General features: G+C 44.8%; 1 protein-coding gene and 1 long non-coding RNA gene across 2 annotated transcripts in view; one reads left to right on the plus strand and one right to left on the minus strand.

Annotated features, from left to right (window-relative positions):
* Positions 1-23050, minus strand: part of CWC27 (CWC27 spliceosome associated cyclophilin) — a 226383-nt gene that overhangs the window by 46744 nt on the left and 156589 nt on the right. The gene's annotated exons all lie outside the window — the stretch shown is intronic.
* On the plus strand, positions 13638-15017 carry LOC128839271 (uncharacterized). The gene is made up of 2 exons (XR_008445393.1): positions 13638-13857; positions 14695-15017. It is a non-coding gene; the product is annotated as an uncharacterized LOC128839271 (long non-coding RNA).

Genomic DNA, 23050 nt, shown 5'->3' on the forward strand with positions numbered 1-23050 from the left:
AGGTGAAGCCTCAGCAATAGTAATGCGTCCAATTCTGGGCAGCACATTTTAGGAAAGAAGTGGACAAATTGGGGAGAGCATAAGAGAGTAACAAATATGATAAAGGGTTTAGAAAACCTGACTTATGAGGAAAGGTTAAAAACAGTCATGTTTAACCTGATAAAAAAAGACTGAGGGAGGGCTCTGCTTACAGTCTTCAAATATGTAAAAGGGTGTAATAAAGAGGATTGTAATCAATTGCTCCCCATACCCACTGAAGGAAGGACAAGCAATGGGCTTAATCTGTAACAAGGGAGATTTAAGTTAGATGTTAGGAAAAACTTTATAACTATAAGGATAGTTAAGCTCTGGAACAGGCTTCCAAGCGAGGTTGTGGAATCCCCATCATGGGAGGTTTTTAAGAACTGGTTGGACAAACAGCTGTCAGGGATGGTCTAGATTTTACTTGATCCTCCCTCAGAGCAAAAGGCTGGACTTGAGGACTTCTTCATCTACCTTCCAGCCCAACATTTCTATGATTCTATGTTTACCTTGCCTAGTGATGACTAATTTTAGTCTTAAAATTTCCCAAATTCGTAACAGGAGTTTGTTTTCATTAAAATATGTCAACTTTTTTGTATCAATGTGATAATTTAGTTTAAAATGTCATAAGAATTAATAAACTAAAAGTTATTTGATCAAAGACACTTCCAATACAGCACAAAATAAGCAAAAAAAGACCTATTAGACAGGGGATAGCTATCTAATAGGCCAAGTTAAACAAAACAAAATTAGGGCTATTTTGTTCCTTATCCCACAAATTCAGGCTCTTATATATGAATTTAAGACAAATAAAGGCAATCCTAAGTATGTCATATAACCGATCTAGAGTTCAATTTCCCCATCTGTAAAGCTGAGAAAAATTATATTTATAAACCTTTATAAAAAGCATTAAGAAATTAGGGTGAAAAACATTATATAAATGCTTATATTATTATTATGATTACATTGTTTATTTGACCATTTAAAGAGCTAATCTCTTACTATTATAGCTGTTTTTTTAGTTACAGTGAAATGTCACATATGGCTGATTTGTTAGCTTTTAAAATTTGCTTCTTGGTACCAGGGAAAATGTTTTTCATTATTTTTATTTATACAGGCAAGTGGTTTTCTAGAGGTATATGAGAACATGCCCCCTACCAGGAAGAGCTTACAATTTAAACAGTTCCAATGAAGGAACATAGAGGCTGTAATGAAATCAGAGTGATTTACTAACGAAGTTTAGCATGCATCATATTAACATTTCTCTATTTATTTTAAATACATAACTAATTTAATTTATCCTTTTTTTTCTTTTCATGGAGGAGTCACATTTCTGAAATAAATGTGTAGGCTAGTAGGTAGGCGGAAGGCAAAGATAATGACAAAATTTCAAGCCTGAGAAATTGGTAGGAAAGTAGAATTGCCCGTAGTAATAGGGAAGTAAAAAACTAGAAGGATTTGGATGAAAAGGCAATTGTATTATATATTCAATTAGACATATGTCATGTGAATTAATAAATTAGGGCTGATTCAGGATTAAGGATATCATATAGAACATTGTTACAGGAAGTTAAATGACAAATGTCTCATTTTTATTTTCAAGGATTCCAGCTGTCAGAGATATTCCACATCTTTGTCTCAACCCTTTTTACTTTTTCATTTAGTACTTAAGACTAACATACAGGATGTTGAATGATGTTGCCTGAAGGCACACCGCTCCATCTGTTGTAACTACTGTTCTGTAGTTTGATGGTCTTATTGACAACTTTCCTGTTTTGTCCTGTCTCCCAGGCAGAGGAAGCTACAAATCACATTCTCAGTGTTGTGGCAACAAGCAAAAAACCCCTCAAAATTCTTTACCATAAACAGATTTCTTCTTGCCAGAAAGGAAAAGCACTGAAGTAAAGTAATATTATCTAGAATAGCCTAAAGCTACTCTTTATATATCCAATTGAACAGTTTGTTGTAGAATGTCAGTGTGACAAATATGCACCTTAATTATTCCAATTGTTTGGTTACAGCATTTCTATGATATTGATTAATAACAATAGATAATTTAATAGTATACAAAACAAAATTAAGACTATTGATCAGTATCTTCCTTTTTGATTTGTACAGCTAAACTATTTTTTTCCTTGGAAGATACTCAATAACATGTGAAATGTCTTAAAACACTCTCAAAATATTTCGCAGACATGAATAAGGCATCTTTTTCAAGACTGTCAATTCCAATAAAGAACACAAAAATAAATTTAACCCCCCCTAAACTCTCCAGACTCCTGTAGCAGAAGATCAAACAGAATATAATTATAGGGCAAAGTTAGTGCACTAGGTTTCAGATAGGACAGAGACCACTGAACTGTAAATCTAAACCAAACCCTGATTGTCAAGCCTTTTGAATGAATGACAGAAGACTTAAAAGTCTGACAGCTGTCTAGAGAAAATGTTTTACTTTGGAGTCAGAAACTGTTCTATTTACTCTTCCTATAATTTACACACACACACACACACACACCTCTTTATTTCCTCATTGCTCCAGCTAATATGTTGAAGACTAACAGCTAATATCTGAACAGTCCATGCCCCATCAGAGTTACAAAGAAAGATCTGGAATTGGAAATCTACCATATAGAAAGATCAGAAAAAATTAAGATATAATAATACACAGAAAATAAAGGGAGGGAAATTGCAGCTGAATGGTATAAAACACAATCTACCAGAAACTTCATGCACTATGAGATGGAATGAGCTGAAGAGAGTAATGCAGTATAGTATAACACCACTACATTATAATACTACGATCCTACCTCTTCCCCGTTTCCTTAGGTCTTGTCTTTTACGGAAAAAAAAGAGGTGTTCTTAAACTAGCTAACCTGAGGTAGAATCCTAGTGAAGACAAGACAGATGCAGTTTTCACATGAGTTAGCAGGTCAACTTAAAGACTATAGGAGAGTCTAAGCCCTGGTCTACACTACAGGGTTAGGTCGATTTTATAATGAATGCATCTACACAAGAAACCCTGTTCTGTCGACCTAAAGGACTCTTAAAATCGACTTCTGTACTCCTCACCGGCGAGGGGAGTAGCGCTAAAATTGACCTTGCTGGGTCGAATCTGGGGTAGTACGACGCAAATCGATGTTATTGGCCTCTGGGAGCTATCTCAGAGTGCTCCAACGTGACCGCTCTGGCCAGCACTTTCAACTCCGATGCACTAGCCAGGTACACAGGAAAAGCCCGGGGAACTTTTGAATTTCATTTCCTGTTTGGTCAGTGTGGAGAGCTCAGCAGCACAGGTCACTATGCAGTCCCCCCCACAGAATCGCAAACGAGCTCCAGCATGGAGCGAACGGGAAACACTGGATCTGATTGATGTATGGGGAGAAGAATCTTTGCAAGCAGAACTCCGATCAAAAAGAAGAAATGCTAATATATATGCCAAAATCGCACAGGGCATGATGGACAGAGGCTACAACAGGGACACACAGCAGTGCCGCGTGAAAGTCAAGGAGCTCAGGCAAGCCTACCAAAAGACAAAGGAGGCAAACGGTCGCTCTGTGTCAGAGCCCCATACATGCTACTTCTATGATCAGCTGCATGGCATTCTAGGGGGGGACGCTACCATTACTCTACCACTGTCCGTGGACACCTGCAAGAGGGGAGTCTCACGCAACACGGAGGAGGATTTTGTGGATGAGAAAGAGGAGGAGGAGAAGAAGGAGAATGCGCAGCAGGCAAGCGGTGAATCTGTTCTCCTCGGCAGCCAGGACCTTTTCATCACCATGGAGCCAATACCCTCCCAAGGCGTGATCCCTGACCCTGAAAGTGGAGAAGGCAACTCTGGTGAGTACACATTTGTAACTATAGTACAGGGTTTAAAAGCAAGGGTGTTTAAATGTTTGATTTGCCCTGAAGACTTGGGATGCATTCATGGCCAGTACAGGTACTGGAAAAGTCTGTTAACATGTCTGGGGATGGAGCGGGAATCTTCCAGGGACATCTCCATGAAGCTCTCCTGGAGATACTCAAAGCCTTTGCAGAAGGTTTCGGGTGGGGTGGGGGGAGGGGCTGCCTTATTTCATCCTCCACGGTAGGACACTTTACCACGTCAAGCCAGTAGCAAGTAGTCTGGAATCACTGCAGCATAAAGCATGGCAGCGAATGGTCCTGGGTTTTGGTCGCATTCAAGCAATGTTCGGTCTATATCTTTCTATGTTAGCCGCAGGAGAGTGCGCTTGGCTAAAAGGGATCATCCCCGAGAATAGCCACTTGGCGGGGAGAGGGGTGAAGGGATCATCCCAAATAGCCACGTGGAGGGGTGGGAGGAGGAGTGTGCTGCAGTTTGAACACATTCCCACATGTTCCCCGCTTACCCTTTGGCTTACCATGGCTACCTGGAAACCGAATTCTGTTGCCCAGCCGTGTGTGACGTGTCACTATACCGGCAGGCGCTCAATATAAAAGGTAAAATCCGACCTTGTGCCTAAAGCACATGTGCTGTCTGCTGTGAATTGCTTGATTCACTGTGAAAGAGTCTCCCTTTTGTTTTCAGAAATGTATCATCTTAAATTTTACTCTCCCTTTTTATCCCCCCGCAGGTGCAAATGTTTCTATGCTCCCCCTATCATCTCCGTCCCTGAGGTTCCTGCAGATTAGAAGGCAAAAAAAAAAAAAAAATGCACTTGGGATGACATGTTTTCCAAGCTCATGCAGTCCTTCCACACTGATATGGGCACAGCTGAATGCATGGAGGCATTCAGTGGCAGAGTCCAGGAAAACATTAAGTGAGCACAATGAAAAGAGGCAGGATGCAATGCTGAGGCTAATGGGGGAGCAAACGGACATGCTCAGGCATCTGGTGGAGTTGCAGGAAAGCCAACAAGAGCACAGACCACTGCTGCATCCACTGTACAACCACCTGCCCTCCTCCCCAAGTTCCATATCCTCCTCATCCAGATGCCCAAGAACGTGAGGGGGAGGCTCCAACAGTTTTGATTTGTAGTGTGGCTACAATAAGCAATGTGGCCTTGTCCTTCCCTACTCTACCTGGGCTACCTTATCATAGAATTGTAGAATATCAGGGTTGGAAGGGACCTCAGAAGGTCATCTAGTCCAACCCCCTGCTCAAAGCAGGACCAATACCCAGATAGATTTTTTTTCCCCCCCAGATCCCTAAATGGGCCCCTCAAGGATTGAACTCAGAACCCTGGGTTTAGCAGGACAATGCTCAAACCACTGAGTTATCCCTGCCCTCCCACCCAGTTATCTCTCTTTTTTTTTAATTAATAAAGAAAGAATGCATGGTTTCAAAACAATAGTGACTTTATTTCCTTTGCCAGCTGTGATCGAAGTGGGGAGGGTGGTTGGTTTACAGGGAATTAAAATCAACAAAGAGGGCGGGTTTGCATCAAGAAGAAACACACACAGCTGTCACACCGTAGCCTGGCCAGTCATGAAACTGTTTTTCAAAACCTCTCTGATGCGCAGCACACCTACCTGTGCTCTTCTAATTACCTTGGGGTCTGGTTGTTCAAAATTGACAGCCAGGCGATTTGCCTCAACCTCCCACCCTGCCATAAACGTCTCCCCCTTTCTCTCACAAATATTATGGAGCACACAGCAAGCAGTAATAACAATGGGAATATTTTGTTGCGCTGAGGTCTAAACCTAGTCAGCAAACAGCGACAGCGAGCTTTTAAACGTCCAAAGGCACATTCTACCACCATTCTGCACTTGCTCAGCCTATAGTTGAACTGCTCCTTACTACTGTCCAGACTGCCTTTATATGGCTTCATGAGCCATGGGAGCAAGGGTTAGGCTGGGTCTCAAAGGATAACTGTTGGCATTTCAACATCCCCAACAGTAATTTTCTGGTCTGGGAAGTAAGTCCCTTCTTGCAGCTGCTCAAACAGCCCGGAGTTCCTAAAGGTGCGAGTGTCATGCACCTTTCCCGGCCATCCCACACTGATGTCGGTGAAACGTCCCTTGTGATCCACCAGTGCTTGCAGCACCATTGAGAAGTACCCCTTGCGGTTTATGTACTGGTTGGCAACGTGGTCTGGTGCCAAGATAGGGATATGCATTCCATCTATCGCCCCACCACCATGCGCCAGCCATGAGTCTCTAACTGTAGTGTAGACATAACCATAGAAACTTCTGAAAATCCCAACCACTGTGATTATTTCAAACCCACAAGTATAATTTATGTCTTGAACATAGCCAAAATATTATTTTTTGTGAAGTAACACATTTTTGTAAGCAATATTTTTTTTGTCTACACTAAAGACACAAAACCCACTGGGGCAATTAACAGACCAAAGAAATCATTTCAGAGCAGATAGCCCTTGGAAGGGAGAATGCATATATGCAAACACAGGCTTGGGGACAACTATTATATGTATAATTCTCCAAAAACCTTTTAAAATTGTGCAGAAAAAGAGAGGCGCCAAAACATCATATTATGGACTTTATCTTTTCACTAGGCTCTGCTAACTTGTGACTGACTCATTGTTGATCCAGCAGAGGGATCCGATCATCCCTGCATTGAAACACTGTAGTTTGGCTTCTGACGCCTCATACTTTGAGCAAAGGATTCCTTCACATAAAACAGTGCTGGAAAATGGTATTACAGATGTGCATAGCATTGGAATAGCAATGATATTTTTCCATTCTTATCTTCAAAGCACTCCACAGCATGGGCCCAGGATATCTAAAAGGCTGCTTAAAGGTCCATGACGAAGATTGTGGTTGACAGCTCCACCACTGGCTCAATGGAACTTTCAGTAATAAAGGTAAAACTTGTCTGTACGGGAGTCAGAACTTTGTGGAATGGGATAAGACTGTGGATTGAACTCTCCCAAGAACTAAGGACTATCACAAACCTCACGACTTTCCACTACAAGTGCAAGGTGCATTTCTTTGAGTAGGCCTCTCTCATATAAACACATCGCAACAGTATATTTATAAAAACCAAAACAATCCCCTCTCCTATCACAACAAAATGCTCCTTTACACGTGCTTCTCTGGGGAGAGGATGAGAGAACAAACAAGATGTAACAGATGTGTAGTCACGTTGCTTAATGCACTACTGGAAGGGGCCCAGGTACTATCGTGATGAGCTCAGTATAAGAGCTTACACAGAATAGAATTTTTAAAATACTGTAGGATGCCAACAAGGCTAATTTAGATAAATGAAATAACTAGGTGAGATTCTTATATTTCATTTATCTAAATTAGCCTTGTTGGCATCCTACAGTATTTAAAAAATTCTATTCTGTGTAAGCTCTTATACTGAGCTCATCACGATAGTACCTGGGCCCCTTCCAGTAGTGCATTAAGCAACGTGACTACACATCTGTTACATCTTGTTTGTTCTCTCAATATCTTGCCAGGGGCAGAAGCATGTGCAGTGTCTTGTTGTAGCGGGAGGGGGAGTTGTTTTGTTTTGTGTTTTTTATAAATATACTGTTGCTGTGTGTTTACATGAGAGAGACGCCTGGTCAAAGAAATGCACAACACCATTTTCCAGCACTGTTTTATCTGAAGGAATCCTTAGTTCAGAGGATGAGGAGTCAGAAGCCAAACTACAGTGTTTCAATATAGGGATGATCAGCACCAGATCTTGGCACCAGATCCTTCTGCTGGATCAACAATGCGTCACAAGTTAGCAGAGCCTAATGAAAAGATCAAGTCCATAATATGATGCTTTGGCGCTTCTTTTTCTGCCCAATTTCAAATATCTAATTAAGGAATGATGAGAAAAGAGAAGTCCCAACCTAACTTCCTGAAAAAACGTTACATTTCATTTTTAGATTTACACTATTAAAAGTATGTTGTCTCTTACCCACCAAGCTGATGCTAAACGGGGGTGTATGCCATCGGGTCCTTTATCCCTCTGTGATGGTGACTTCAGAGTTTGAATTAGTTTGTTTTCTTTTAAATAGATTCTACTCTCCTAAGATATTTCTTCAAGGCATAACAGATGCTGGCCTCATGGTGTAATCTGTCCTAAAACCCAATGTCTGGGACAAAGTTTCCATTTATAGTCTGGAAATGAGATGATGTTTTAGAATTCCCTAAATAATATAGGAAATGATCAAATGGGGTTTATTTCCCTCACATTTACAGCAACAAAAATAAGGAGTAGTTCAGCTGAAGTCAATGCTGTTGCATATATATATAAAATCAGTGTGAGGACCTTATCCAAAGCCTACTGAACTCAGCAGGAGTCTTTTTATTGACTTCAATGGGCTTTGGATCAGAACCTTAATTTCCAACTCATCTGATTAATTTAATAGGGAAATAAACTTGGACACCAAAATTCACATTATAGCTTTGCATTCACAATGCTACAATTAAGGTCTTGTTACAATTTCCATTAGAGTCTTAATTTTACAAGAGGCAAAAGTGAATAAACTATTTATTTTAAAGGGTAAAATGCTTAATAATTCTTTGGTGCTGTAACACAGACAGATTTTTAAAACAACTTTGCCGATGATGATTAGGGCTGAATGCTCAAAAGGAGTTAGGTACCTATGTCCCTGTTTAGGGACCACTGTGGTGCACAAAACATCTGTTGAAACCATGTTAGTGCCCTCACTTCGTGCCAAAGTTTTTATAGGAAAAGTTCCCTGGGCACTGAGGTTTCTGCCCCTGAGCATGCACACTCCTGCCTCCCTCTGGATGTCCAAAAGCTCACCTCAGCTCCAGAGTGATTCATAAACCAGGATAGATAGGTGTTCGGCTACCTAACTCACCATAAGACCCCATCTGGTAGGCATGCTCAGAGGCTGCCTGCCGGATTGGGGGGAGGGAGAGGGAGAAGGAGAAGGGGAGCGAAACAAAACAGTTGGGGAGGGGGCAGAGGGACATCCCTCATAACTTTTAGCCCAGTGGTGAGGCTACTCACATGGGAGGTGGGGAGACTGGAAATCCCTTCTCTCTGGCCTAAATTAGAGAAGTCGTGTGTTTGAGAGAAAGCACACATGAGAATAACTTTGTAGCCTAGTGGCTAGAACACTTAGCCATGATGTGGGAGTGCCAGGATCCAATAACCCTGCTGCAATGTTTCTTTCATTATTTATCCACAGTTTCAACAGGTGATACTGAAGCCTGGGTGCCTAACTTAGGCTTTGTGAATTGTAGCGATATTTCCAGGTCTAGCTCCTAGCATGGATTTGTCAAATTTATTTATTTTAAAATAAACTACTTCTACTAAACTAATTTCATTAAAAACTAATGAGATCTCATAAAAGTGCATTGAGGTCTGAATCTTTTGATTCCTTCTTTTTAGAACATAAGAACGGCCATACTGGGTCAGACCAAAGGTCCATCTAGCCCAGTATCCTCTCTTTTGACAGTGGCCAATGCCAGGTACTTCAGAAGGAATGAACAGAACAGGTAATCATCAAGTGATCCATCCCCTGTCGCCCATTCCCAACTTCTGGCAAACAGAGGCTAGGGACACCATCCCTGCCCATCCTGGCTAATAGCCACTGATGGACATATCCTCCTTGAATTTATCTAGCTCTTCTTTGAACCCTGTTATAGTCCTGGCCTTCACAACATCCTCTGGCAAGGAGTTCCACAGGTTGACTGTGCGTTGTGTGAAAAAATACTTCCTTTTGTTTGTTTTAAACCTGCTGCCTATTAATTTAATATGGTGGCCCCTAGTTCTTGTGTTATGAGAAGGAGGAAATAACACTTGCTTATTAACTTTCTCCACACCAGTCATCATTTTACAGACCTCTATCATAACCCCCCTTAGTTGTCTCTTTTCCAAGCTGAAAAGTCCCAGTCTTATTAATCTCTCCTCATACGGAAGCAGTTCCATACCCCTAATCATTTTTGTTGTCCTTTTCTGAACCTTTTCCAATTCCAATATATCTTTTTTGAGATGGGGCGACCACATCTGCACTCAGTATTCAAGATGTGGGCGTACCATGGATTTATATAGAGGCAATATATTTTCCTTCTTATTATCTATCCCTTTCTTAATGATTCCCAACATTCTGTTTGCTTTTTTTGACTGCTGCTGCACATTGAGTGGGTGGTTTCAGAGAACTATCCACAATGACTCCCAAGACTTCTTTCCTGAGTGGTAATAACTAATTTAGACCCCATCATTTTGTATGTATAGTTGGGATTATGTTTTCCAATGTGCATTACTTTGCATTTATCAACATTGAATTTCATCTGCCATTTTGTTGCCCAGTCACCCAGTTTTGAGAGATCCTTTTGTAGCTCTTTGCAGTCTTCTTGGGACTTAACTATTTTGAATAGTTTTATATCATCAAAAAAAAAACTTGTAGTAAAATGAGGGGTTTTTTTCAGCTGAGAGAAGTGTGAAGGGACATGCCCTCAACCTCGTAAGAAGGCTAACAAGCTCCTCTGGGCCTGTTCCAAGCTAACGAGACACCTGCAAGGCTTGCTCAGCCGGGAGGGAGAGGCACTTAAAAGGGGAAAAAACTTAGCACAGGAAATGGTGGTGAACAGGAAGAAGGTTACTCTACCCAGGGACTGTTGGGAATAGAGTGAGCCCAGCCAACAGGGGAACAGCTGCGAGACACACCACTCCCCAAGTCGCCCTAACTGACGGTACAACACCACACCCCAGAAAGAGGGGTAGAAGGTAAACCCCGTAAAGGGGCAATAGACTCTGTTAGACTGAGCCCTTAGATTGACTCTGTAGAAGAACTGCCTGAGAGATTGCTCCTTGTTCCATCCAGATCTTCCTCCAGCTTGCAAAGAGGAAGGAGGAACAGCTGCCAAACCCTGGCCTGGAAGTGATAGCCTGCAAAGAGATCTCCCCCAAAGACTGCAAACTGGGGAAAAAGAGGGGGTAAACGAAGGTCAGTGGGGACCTGGGAGGGGGGGTCCAGAGCGCCTGTCCTCCCCCACCCCCACGAGGCAAATCTCTGTTTTTTTGTGATAAGAGTAGATAATAATATTTGCTGATGTAGCTATTTATAAAGTACAGAGCATCATCAGAAGCATTCTTTGCTAGATGAAATCCAAAAAATCTGAGTTCTAGTCCTGCTGATTGCACTAGAACAGCAAATAAGGTTACTGTTCATGTTGAAGCCGGTATGAAGCTTATGATACTGACGTAAGTAAGAGGAGGTTACTCACCCTGTGCAGTAACTGACGTTCTTCGAGATGAGGGTCCCTGTGGGTGCTCCACTACAGGTGTTGGTGCGTCCCTGCGCCTTCGCCCGGAGATTTTTGCAGCAGTACTCATAGCGGCCACGCATGCTCAGAATCTGCCCCCCCGCTGTGACTCTAGGGTAATAGAACGCATGCGTGGCTGGTCTCCTCAGTTCCTTCTCTACCACGGAGGCCCCCCAACTCCGAAGTAGAGGGGAGGAGGGTGGGTAGTGGAGCACCCACAGGGACACTCATCTCGAAGAACGTCAGTTACTGCACAGGGTGAGTAACCTCCTCTTCTTCTTCGAGAGATGTCCCTGTGGGTGCTCCACTACAGGTGACTTAAAAGCAGTGTATCTTAAGGAGGTAGGGACTTCGGATCTGGTAGGAACGCCGTCGAGAGTACCGCCCTGCCCAAGCGTATGTCAGATAAAGGGCCTTGAATAAGGGCATAGTGTTTGACAAAAGTATGGTCAGATGACCAGGTGGCTGCTTTACAAATGTCAACCAAGGGGACTTTGCGTAAGAACGCGATGGAGGCAGCCAGAGATCTAGTGGAGTGTGTTCTAATGCCATCTGGAGGTGCAACCCCTTTCATCTGATAGCACAGTCGGATACACTGGGAGATCCAGTTCGAGAGTCTCTGGGTAGAAATAGGCATGCCCTTGGAGCGCTCTGCAACAGAGACAAAAAGTCTAGAGGAGGTTCTAAAGGGTTTGGTTCTATCCAAATAGAATGACAAGGCTCTGCGAACATCTAGTGTATGCATTGAGGCTTCAAAGGAGTTTGCATGTGGTTTCGGGAAAAAAGTCGGGAGGTGTATGGGTTCATTAATATGGAATGATGAGTGAACCTTTGGAAGAAATTTGGGATGCAATCTGAGGGTAACCTTGTCTTTAAAAAATATCGTATATGGTGGATGAGCCATGAGAGCTGCTATTTCTCCTGCTCGTCTGGCAGAAGTAATTGCCACTAGAAACGCTGTTTTCATGGAGAGGTGTAAAAGGGAGCACGTGGCTAGGGGTTCGAAGGGTTGCTGAGTTAGGGCAGACAGTACCAGATGAAGGTCCCAGGGGGTGGTCGGTTGTTTAATGTCTGGATATAAGGTTTGTAGGCCCTTGAGGAAACGCTTCGTAGTAGCGTGAGCAAAGACAGACGTATCATCAATTTTGTCGTGGAAAGTCGTAATAGCAGCTAAATGGACCCTGATGGAGCTGAAAGAAAGGCCGGATCGCTTAAGGCCCAAGAGATAGTCCAATATAAACGGAAGAGGTACCGAGGTAGGAGAAAGATGTTTGGCAGAACACCAATGTGTGAATCGTTTCCACTTTTGAAGATAGGTCTTGCGAGTAGCTTGCGTTCTGCTATGTAGGAGCACCTCCTGAACTTGTTCGGAGCAATCTAATTCGCGTTGGGAGAACCACGTAGGAACCAGGCCTTGAGGTGAAGCATGGACAGGTTGGGGTGGAGAAAACGACCGTGCTGCTGAGATAGAAGGTTCGGAATAAGCGGCAGGGAGATTGGTGGTTGGATTGACATTCTGGTGAGGAAGGGAAACCATGGTTGTCTGGGCCACGATGGGGCAATGAGGATCACCTTGGCTCGATCCGTTCGTATTTTTATCAGAACCCTGTTGAGAACTGGTATCGGGGGAAACGCATAGAATAGGTTTCGGTGCCATGAGATCATGAATGCGTCCCCCAGGGAATGTTTGCCCAGTCCTGCTCTGGAGCAGAAATTGAGACATTTCTTGTTCTTTGCAGTTGCAAAGAGGTCTATTGTTGGGTAACCCCAGATGCTGAATACGTTGTGAATGGTTTTCTCGTCTATCTCCCACTCGTGGTCCCATGGGAAGCGTCTGCTCAGTTCGTCCGCTGTGGTGTTCATGATTCCGGGAAGATAAGCAGCTGATACCCGGATGTTGTTCACAATGCACCAATTCCAGAGCTTCATAGCCTCTGTGCACAGCGAATGGGAACGAGCTCCGCCCTGCCTGTTTACGTAAAACATGCAAGCAATGTTGTCCGTCATTATGCGTACGTGATGATGTTTGATTAGTGGCAGGAAGTGACAGCACGCGTTGCGAATGGCTCGAAGTTCTAGTACATTTATGTGCAGGGAGGTCTCGGTTGGTGACCATAGTCCCTGTACTGTGTGATGAGACATATGTGCACCCCACCCTGTCATAGATGCATCGGTGGTCAGAATGCGTGATGGAGCCTGTTGAAGAAACGGGACTCCAGAACAAAGGTTGGAGTGGACGGTCCACCAACGTAGCGAGTCTTTGACTGGAGTAGGCAGGGAGAGAGTCTTGTTTAAAGAATGCATATTCGGTTTGTAAACCGTTGCCAGCCACGCTTGGAAGCACCTCATGTGTAGGCGTGCATTCTGGACGACAAAAGTGCACGAGGCCATGTGACCTAGTAGTTGCAGGCAGTCTCGGGCAGTTACCTGAGGGGTGTTGCGAATAGTTGTGGTCAGTTGTTTTATGGAATTGTAGCGATCGGGTGGGAGCGATGCTAGCCCGGTCCGAGAGTCGAGGTCTGCGCCTATGAACTGAAGGTGCTGGGTGGGGCGTAATGTGGATTTGTCTCTGTTTATTTGTAGGCCGAGAGAAAGAAAGCACTCGACTGTGAGTCGTGTGAACCGGAGCGCCTCGTCGAATGTTGAAGCTTTGAGGAGGCAATCGTCGAGGTACGGAAATATTATTACCCCTTGTCTCCTGAGGTGAGCAGTGACTACAGCTAGAAGTTTGGAAAAAGCACGGGGGGCTGTAGATAGTCCGAAGGGGAGTACTCTGTATTGGAAATGTGTGGAACCAAGGGTAAATCGGAGGAAACGTCTGTGGGCCGGATGTATAGTGACGTGGAAATAGGCATCTTGTAGGTCGAGGGCAGAAAACCAGTCGCCCTGCTCCAGCGCTGGGATTATGGTATTGAGGGTCACCATCTTGAACTTTTGCTTTTTGATGAATCTGTTGAGCCGCCTGAGATCGAGGATTGGTCGCCATCCCCCATTTTTCTTCTCCGTTAAGAAATAATGGGAGTAAAAACCCTTCCCTCTGTGTCGCTCTGGCACGATTTCTACTGCTCCCAGATGAAGGAGATGTTGCACCTCTTGGAGGAGTAGCTGCTCGTGAGAAGGGTCCCTGCAGAGGGATGGGGAGGGTGGGTGGGTGGGAGGTAAGGAGAGGAAGGGGATGACGTATCCAATTGTAACTACCTCTAAGACCCACTTGTCGGAGGTAATCTTCCTCCATTGTTGGAAAAAAGGTCGTAGGCGGTGTCCAAAGATTGGTGTGCCGGCTGAAGTGAGGGCATTGCTTTCTAAACCCTCGACCAAGTTTTCAAATCTGCCTATTAGCTGGTGGGGGTTGAGGCGCCCCTGTAGAGTTTGGGCGACGTCGCTGGAATCTTGGTCGTGGACGTTGCGGCTGTTGCTGTTCCTGCGGTCTATGGGAAGGTTGTGTAAATGCGGGATAACGTGGCCGGTGGTATGGTTGGTATCGATATTGTTGTCTTCTTGCCGTAGGTGTCTGGAGACCTAAAGACCGGAGGGTTGTTCTGGAGTCTTTCATTGAATGAAGCACTTCATTCGTGTTAGCAGCAAAGAGTTTGTCACCGTCGAAGGGAAGATCTTCAATTGTGTTCTGAACTTCGCGAGGAAAAAAGGAAGAGGAGAGCCATGAGCCCCGTCGCATGACTATCGCTGTAGCGGTAGATCTTGCCGCTGTGTTGGCTACATCGAGGGCTGCTTGGAGAGCGGTGCGTGAAATGGCTTGGCCCTCAGAAACTATAGCTCTGAACTGTTGTTTTCTTTGTTCTGGAATGTCATCAATAAAGTCCATTAACTTATTATAGTTTTTATGGTCGTATTTTGCCAGGACTGCAGTATAATTAGCTATGCGAAATTGGAGGGTGGAGGATGCATAGACCTTGCGACCAAACAGGTCCAGTCGTTTGCTATCCTTGTTAGGTGGGGCAGAACGAGAATACTGTTGTCTGGCCCTCTGGTTCGCAGCGTCCACTACCAATGAGTTTGGTGCTGGGTGGGTAAAAAGGAATTCAGAGTCCTTTGGAGAAATAAAATACTTCTTGTCCGCTTGCTTGCAGGTAGGTAGGCTTGTCGCTGGAGTCTGCCAGATGGACTTAGCGGGTTCTAAAAGGGCTGCGTTAATTGGAAGTGCCACTCTGGAGGAAGAAGGGGGCTGTAGGATGTTCGTTAGCTCATGCTGTTGTTCGGGAACCACTTCCAAGTTAATGTTCAGGTCACTAGCAACTCTCTTAAAGAGTTCCTGGAATTTTGTATATTCATCAGAGGGAGTGGGAGGAAGGGGAAGTAATGCTTCCTCCGGTGCTAACTCCGGATCTGTTGGACCAGGAGAAGGGCTAGGTTTATCCTGGGAACGTGGCTGTGTTGCCAGGCGTCTCGTGTCACTAGCATATGCATTAGGAGACGGCACTGGATCAGTGTTGCGCCTGGTCGGATGGCCACGGGGCATGTGTTCCCGAGGGTATGATGTCCATGGTGTCCAGTATTGCCATGGTGGCGGGTAGGGCATAGGTGGTGCCATCCAGGGGTTCATCCCCCAAGGGGCAGGGTCCTGAGAGTGGGATGAGGTAGTATTTCCATAGCCCTTATTGCTCTGGGTCCGGGGCTGGGAGTCATGATATGGGGAAAAAACTCCCTGTGGATCTGCTTCCTCCTCACTGGAGGAAAACTGCTCAGATCCTGACTCAGGCATCGAAACAGAATATGCATTCATGAGCGGAGACTGCAAGGTAGGTGATACTAGCAGATCAGCTGTCTGGGTAAAATGAGTGAAAGCAGCTCCTGCGGGAGATGAAAGCTGAGCCGACAGAGGCTGCTGCACAAGAGCATTCCTGCGATCGGGGCTTCTGGCTGTGATCTGTGTGTCAGAATGCCCCGCAGGCGTCGGTGCCACGGTCGGTGCCGGGCGAGAAATGTCGGGCTGCCTCGGGTGAGGCGTGCTGTAGAATGTCGGCACCGTCTCATTCGCAGTGCCGAACGGTGCCGTCCCTGAGGCAGGCAACTGGAAGCCTGATGCCTCGGCACCGGAGCTTCTCGGCGGCGCTGAAGCCTCAGGCGGCTTTTGCGCTGTTCCGGAGGAGCCTGGCTCGTGAAAATTGCTGAGGCGAGGAATCACAGGCAGAGAGATCGTTGATCTGCCTGGAGAAACTTTATGCCTCATAGTCTTGCTCGGTGGGGAAAGGTGCCCCTTTTTCGTAGACTTCTTGAGCTTTTTTGAGGGGGGGGGCTGTGTCGGGTAGCGGAGCCGGCTTCAATGCCTGGGTCTGAAACTGACCCGATAGATTTTTGAAGCAGGAGCAGTTTGAGTTTAAGCTCCCTGTCTTTCCGTGCCCTGGAGCTGAGTTTACAGCAGTGGGCACATTTTTGGGGAATGTGAGCTTCCCCCAAACATTTTATACACTTTGAGTGCCCGTCCGATGACGGGATAGCTTCCTTACAAATAGCACAGCGCTTGAAACCGGTGGAGCCCAGCATAGCCGCGGCTGACAGGAATTTTTTTTTTTTTTTTTTTTTTTTTTTTTTTTTTTTAAGATAAACTGGGTAAGTAACTATTTTAACAGAGAAAACTGACAGAAAAAACTGGTTTCTAAAGGATAATTAAGGCAATAGTGAAGGATTCTCTAATGAGTCTGCTGAGCTCCGTCTCAGGCCGGGGACGGTTGAGAAGGAACTGAGGAGACCGGCCACGCATGCGTTCTATTACCCTAGAGTCACAGCGGGGGGGCAGATTCTGAGCATGCGTGGCCGCTATGAGTACTGCTGCAAAAATCTCCGGGCGAAGGCGCAGGGACGCATCAACACCTGTAGTGGAGCACCCACAGGGACATCTCTCGAAGAAGAACTTTGGCATCAGTGCTGGTAAGAATATAATTTCCAGAATTAAGGTGAGGTAAATATGATTTAGCATCAAGCAGTGGTATGAACATGAATACTAGCATTGATGAAGTGACAATGATTTTGAACTTTCCAAAGGTACTTGTATTCCTGACATCATACACATAATCTTTTACATTGCTTTGTTATCTAATTTACCAGTGTTGACAAAACTTGAACAATGCCAGTCCCTCTGATAAGGCAAGAGATGAAACTTGTGCTGGTTCCACAGGTTTTGTTTCCTTTTTAGGATGAGGCAATCAGACAATGCATGAAACAGTTATTAGAACAACCAACCTAGTTTTCTCAAGTAAATCCCAGAGGTGCTGATTACAGTACTAGAAACAAAATGAATTGCAAAGGGAGGCTAATCAGTGTGCCAGTCTTCGTAAATGTGAAAGAATACATTTAGGGAATAGTTGAAAATAGTTGCTGTCCCTGTGGCTACTAATATGGTTTGCACAAAACTTTAGCTAAGATCACCCATTAATTTTTGCTAGGGTCTAGACTGAATACTTTTGATGTGTCACAGTATCAGTGACACAGATGAAGCATTTTTAAAAAAAACATTATAATGGACATATTGGAAAGAAGTATCAAGAAGTTTAAAGTACAACTTGACTAACTACCAAGAGAAAATGCAAACTAGGGAAGTGAGATATGTAGGCAACTTTTTCTTAGAACTGGAAAGGAGTTATGTCATGGAAAAGGGAAAACTATTTTTTCCACAAACCTCTGATCTTCCTATGCTCAGAGCACAATTATGCACTTAGGGTAAAATACTCACCCCTGCTCTAATTATTTTATGCAGGGTAAAAGGACCAGAGAGGCATAAAGGACCCTAAAAGAGGAGGTTACTTACCTGTAACTGGAGGTTCTTCAAGATGTGTGGTCCCTATCTGTACTTCACTGAGGGTTATGCGCATGTGCCATGTGCCTGGAGCTGTAGCTTTTCAAAGTAGTATTGCTCGGTGGTCCACACATGCGCCATCGTATTTCACCCGTAGCAATTATGGGTGAGGTAGACTGGCTGCATCTCCAGTTCCTTTTCCACTGCAGACCTACGGAGCCACAGCAGAGGGGAAGGATCTTCACAATAATCCAGTACCCAGACCCCAGAGCTTGGGGGGAAGGGAGGAAGGGGATTGTTCGGTGTGAAAAATTGCCAAAGCAACCTCACAAAAAGTCCTTAATTCTAAAAACTGCTAGGAATTACCAAAATACAACAAAAAGCAATAAAATCCTAACTGTGAATGAAAATAAGAACTGTTTTTTGTAAAAAAATTAGAAAATGAATCACTAAGAACGAAAGAGGTTAGTAGAAGCTCTGACTTGGACATGCGGCGGTGAGAAGAAACTGGATACTCAGCCGTTCCGCTTTGCCCTTTATTACCTTGGGTGAAACCATGAGGTAATATAAGAACGCATGTGTGGACTGCCAAGCAATACTACTTTGAAAAGCTCCGGCTCTAGCTCTAGGCACATGGTGCACAACCTTCAGTGGAATACAACAGAGATCATCACTTGAAGAAGCAGTCTTGGTTTTCCCTCAGAGAGAATTCCCTGGCATAGGTACTGTAGAACAGTGGTTTTCAAACTGCGGATTGTGACTCAGTACTGGGTCTCGGAATGTAAGGCACTGGGTCACAGCGGCTCTGGTCAGCACCGCTGACTGGGCCATAAAAAGTCCCGTCGGTGGTGCTGCCCAGCTAAGGCAGGCTAGTCCCGACCTGTTTGAAACACTGCGCTGCGCCATGGAAACGGCAAGCAGCAGGTCCGGCTCCTAGGCAGGGGGGGCCACAGGACTCTGCATGCTGCCCCAACCCGAGCACCAGCTCCATACCAGCCAACGGGAGCTGGGGGGGGACAAAGGGGGGATGAGAGGGGCGGGCCTGCGGGAGAGAGCCACACGGAGGCACTTGTACTCCTTTGCCTAGGAGCTGGACCTGCTGCTGGTTGCTTCTGGGGCACATGAGGTCCATGGTGCCAGGACAGGCAGGAAGCCTGCCTTAGCACCCCGGCTGACCAGGAGCCACCTGAGATAAGCCCAATCCCCTGCCCCAGGCCTGAGTCCCCCATAAACCTGGAGCCCCTTCCTGCACCTCAAACCCCTCATCCCCGGCCCCACCCCAGAGCCCTGACCCCCTCCTGCATCCCAACCCCCTGCCCCAGCCCAGAGCCCCCTTCCACACCCTAAACCCCTCATCCCCAGCTCCATTAGGTTGTAGGCATCAACAATTTTCTTCAACTGGGTTGCCAGAAAAAAGTTTGAAACCACTGCATAGAAGACAGTCATAAAGTTGTATTCTGAGGACCTCCTCTCAAGTTCAGGTATATGAGATATACCAGGGGCAGGACTGGGAGTGGCATGTCAGGTGATGGTGCAGTAAGCAGCACTGCAGAAACTCTGGGCAGCCCTGGGATGCTGCTGTAATTTAAACAAGCCCCCAAGGGTGTCTAAGGTACTCTGTGAGCCTGTCCAGCTGCCAGCACATCACACAACGGGAGGGGTCAAAGATGCCTTAAAGCCACCTCAGCCACGCTCATCCTGGGCTGCAAGATCTTTGCTTCTAAGAAGCACAGCACATAGAATCATAGAATATCGGGTTGGAAGGGATCTCAGGAGGTCATCTAGTCCAACCCCCTCCTCAAAGCAGGACCAATCCCCAACTAAATCATCCCAGCCAGGGCTTTGTCAAGCCTGACCTTAAAAACCTCTAAGGAAGGAGATTCCACCACCTCCCTAGGTAACCCATTCCACTGCTTCACCACCCTCCTAGTGAAAAAGTTTTTCCTAATATCCAACCTAAACCTCCCCCACTGCAACTTGAGACCATTACTCCTTGTTCTGCCATCTGCTACCACTGAAAACAACCTAGCTCCATCCTCTTTGGAACTCCCTGTCAGGTAGTTGAAAGCAGCTATCAAATCTTCCCTCATTCTTCTCTTCTGCAGACTAAACAATCCCAATTCCCTCAGCCTCTCCTCATAAATCATGTGTTCCAGCCCCCTAATCATTTTTGTTGCCCTCCGCTGGACTCTTTCCAATTTTTCCACATCCTTCTTGTAGTGTGGGGCCCAAAACTGGACACAGTATTCCAGATGAGGCCTCACCAATGCCGAATAGAGGGGAATGATCACGTCCCTCGATCTGCTGGCAATGCCCCTACTTATACAGTCCAAAATGCCGTTAGCCTTCTTGGCAAAAAGTGCACACTGTTGACTCATATCCAGCTTCTCGTCCACTGTAACCCCTAGGTCCTTTTGCAGAACTGCTGCCTAGCCACTCTGTCCCTAGTCTGTAGTAATGCATGGGATTCTTCTGTCCTAAGTGCAGGACTCTTGTCCTTGTTGAACTTCATCAGATTTCTTTTGGCCCAATCCTCTAATCTGTCTAGATATATACTAGACTCACCCTTTTCTTCTGAACATCTCAAGGTCATGTTTAATATATTTCTACATCCTGTTAGGCCTGATCTAAACCAGAAAATTAGGTTGGCATAACTAAGTCGCTCAGGGGTATGAAAAATCCACACCTCTGAGTGGCATAGTTAAGCCAACCTAAGTCTCCGTGTAGACAGCACTAGGTCAACAGAAGAATTCTTCTGTTGAACTAGCTACTGCCTCTCAGTGAAAGGCTTAAAATAGTGTATGCATGCATTATGTTACACTTTCCCATATTCACTGATACTAGGTTATCCCATTCTTTAAAGTCAAGAAATGCATCTCTCTGTAACAGTACAATGCAATTTAAATCAGATTCCCTCATCAAATATTTCCAAAGAAAAAAACTTAATTTTTTAGAAAACAAATCTTAGAATTTTTTTTATAGGTTACAAACAAAAAGTTCCTGATACTTGATGTTTTGTTGATTTCAATGGAATGCCCTTTAATAATGGTATTTCAATATTACAGACTGGGCCCCTTAGTGAAGGGGTAAGAATAATAAAATTAAAATCATGTTTAATTCCCTGAATGGGATTTAAGCACATGCTTAAATTCTTTGCTGAATCATTACCAGTATGAGGATCAGTGGGCATTCTGCAGGTTCACAACTAGACCTCTCTTCCTCTTCTGCAGTGAGAAAGAAAAATGCATTTCATTCTTCCCAGCCAGTGGTGGAGAGAGAAAGAGGTTGATTGGGGCCTCTGGACACTACCTTAATAGCAATTAAACAATAACAACAACAATGGGAAAGTGGTAGAAGAAGGGAAACACTGAGGAGATCCTAAACCTTTTTGACAATCTCAAGTTTGTTCTTAAGCTAAGCAACTGAAAATTCAGTTAATTTGTGAGAAGCCTAGAATGGTAAACTGGATTCTTAAAATGACTAAAATCAGTGCACGTGTTATATTTCATTTACCCTATTGTTCTTCCTGTGGTAGATTGCATTCACCTTTTTGAGTGCTCCCTTGCGTTCAAGAAAGGCATTGCCATTCTCTTCAGCTCCCAACACCTCCTGTAGGCCATCAGTCAGCCTCATCACGTCTTCCATAGCTTGTTCCTCTGGACAGATCACTCAGTCCAAAACCCCTTCTGGGGTATAACACACTCAGAATAGAAGCAGTTCCTTGCTCTTGGGGGCCAACTATAAACAAAATAGTTTTCTCACCCTTCTGGGCTGAGTTCTCTCTGGAATTGAATCACCAGGGTTCTTTCTTGACCTCTTGCCCGATTGTGGTCACTAATGGACTCTGGCCCAGCCCGGTTGCTCTCGCCGTGGCACAGGGAGCATCCTTCCACACTACACCCAAGAACTGTCTTACAGCTGGCAGCATCTTTTATTTTGGACAGCTGGGCCTTGATTGGCTGTTACTGGTCCCCAGTCCTTCTGGCTGCTGGAGGATCAGATCTCACAGGTTCCCACAGTGGCTGCACTTTTTCTCACAGAGAACTGTTTCCTGGGGCAAGGTGCATCAGAGCAGCAGAGCCTCCAAGGTCTGGTAAACCGTGTCACACTCCCAAAGAGCCCATACAAATTTTACCTAACCAGAGTGGAGAAATTATGCTACTGCTGGCCAGAAATTGGCTTCTTCAATCATCATATTTGATACCTAGAAGCTATGCTAATGGGTGCCTTAGAAATACCTACACTGAAAGACATTTTTAAAAATGAAATGATGACAAAGATTTAAAGGGATAGGATAAAGATTGAGCCTTTACTCCAAAACATAAATTGTATCTTACATAACCACACCTCAAATATTGAAAAGGTTTCATAATAAGGACTGCAATCATCTTAAAATTTACATGTTTAGGATGTATAACCCAGGCACAGCCAGAATTGAATTTCTAATATTCACAACATTCTCTAGGTCATGTTAATTTTCTTATCCTAAAACCTTAGGCCTCAATTCAAGAAAGCCTCCATCTCTTCAGGATAGCACTTAAACACAACCTTAAGTCTTACTGAAATCAATCAGACTTAACAAAATGAACATGGAACTTAAGCTCAAACTTAAATGCTGCCTGAATCAAGGCCTTAGGCCTGGTCTACACTAGGAGGTTACGTCGAATTTAGCAGCGTTAAATCGAATTAACCCTGCACCCGTCCACACAATGAAGCTATTTAGTTCAACAGAACGGTCTCTTACATTCGATTTCTGCACTCCTCCCCAATGAGGGGAGTAGCGCTAAATTCGACATGGCCATGTCGAATTAGGGTAGGTGTGGATGGAAATCGACGCTAATAGCTCCGGGAGCTATCCCACAGTGCACCACTCTTGACGCTCTGGACAGCAGTCCAAGCTCGGATGCTCTGACCAGCCACACAGGAAAAAGCCCCGGGAAAATTTGAATTCCTTTTCTTGTCTGGGCAGTTTGAATCTCATTTCCTGTTTGGACATCGTGGCGAGCTCAGCAGCACTGGCAACGATGCAGAGTTCTCCAGCAGAGGTGACCATGCAATCTCAGAATAGAAAGAGGGCCCCAGCATGGACTGATCGGGAAGTCTTGGATCTGA

The sequence above is a fragment of the Malaclemys terrapin genome, chromosome 6 (assembly GCF_027887155.1).
Source record: "Malaclemys terrapin pileata isolate rMalTer1 chromosome 6, rMalTer1.hap1, whole genome shotgun sequence".
In the NCBI taxonomy this organism is placed as follows: Eukaryota; Metazoa; Chordata; order Testudines; family Emydidae; genus Malaclemys; species Malaclemys terrapin.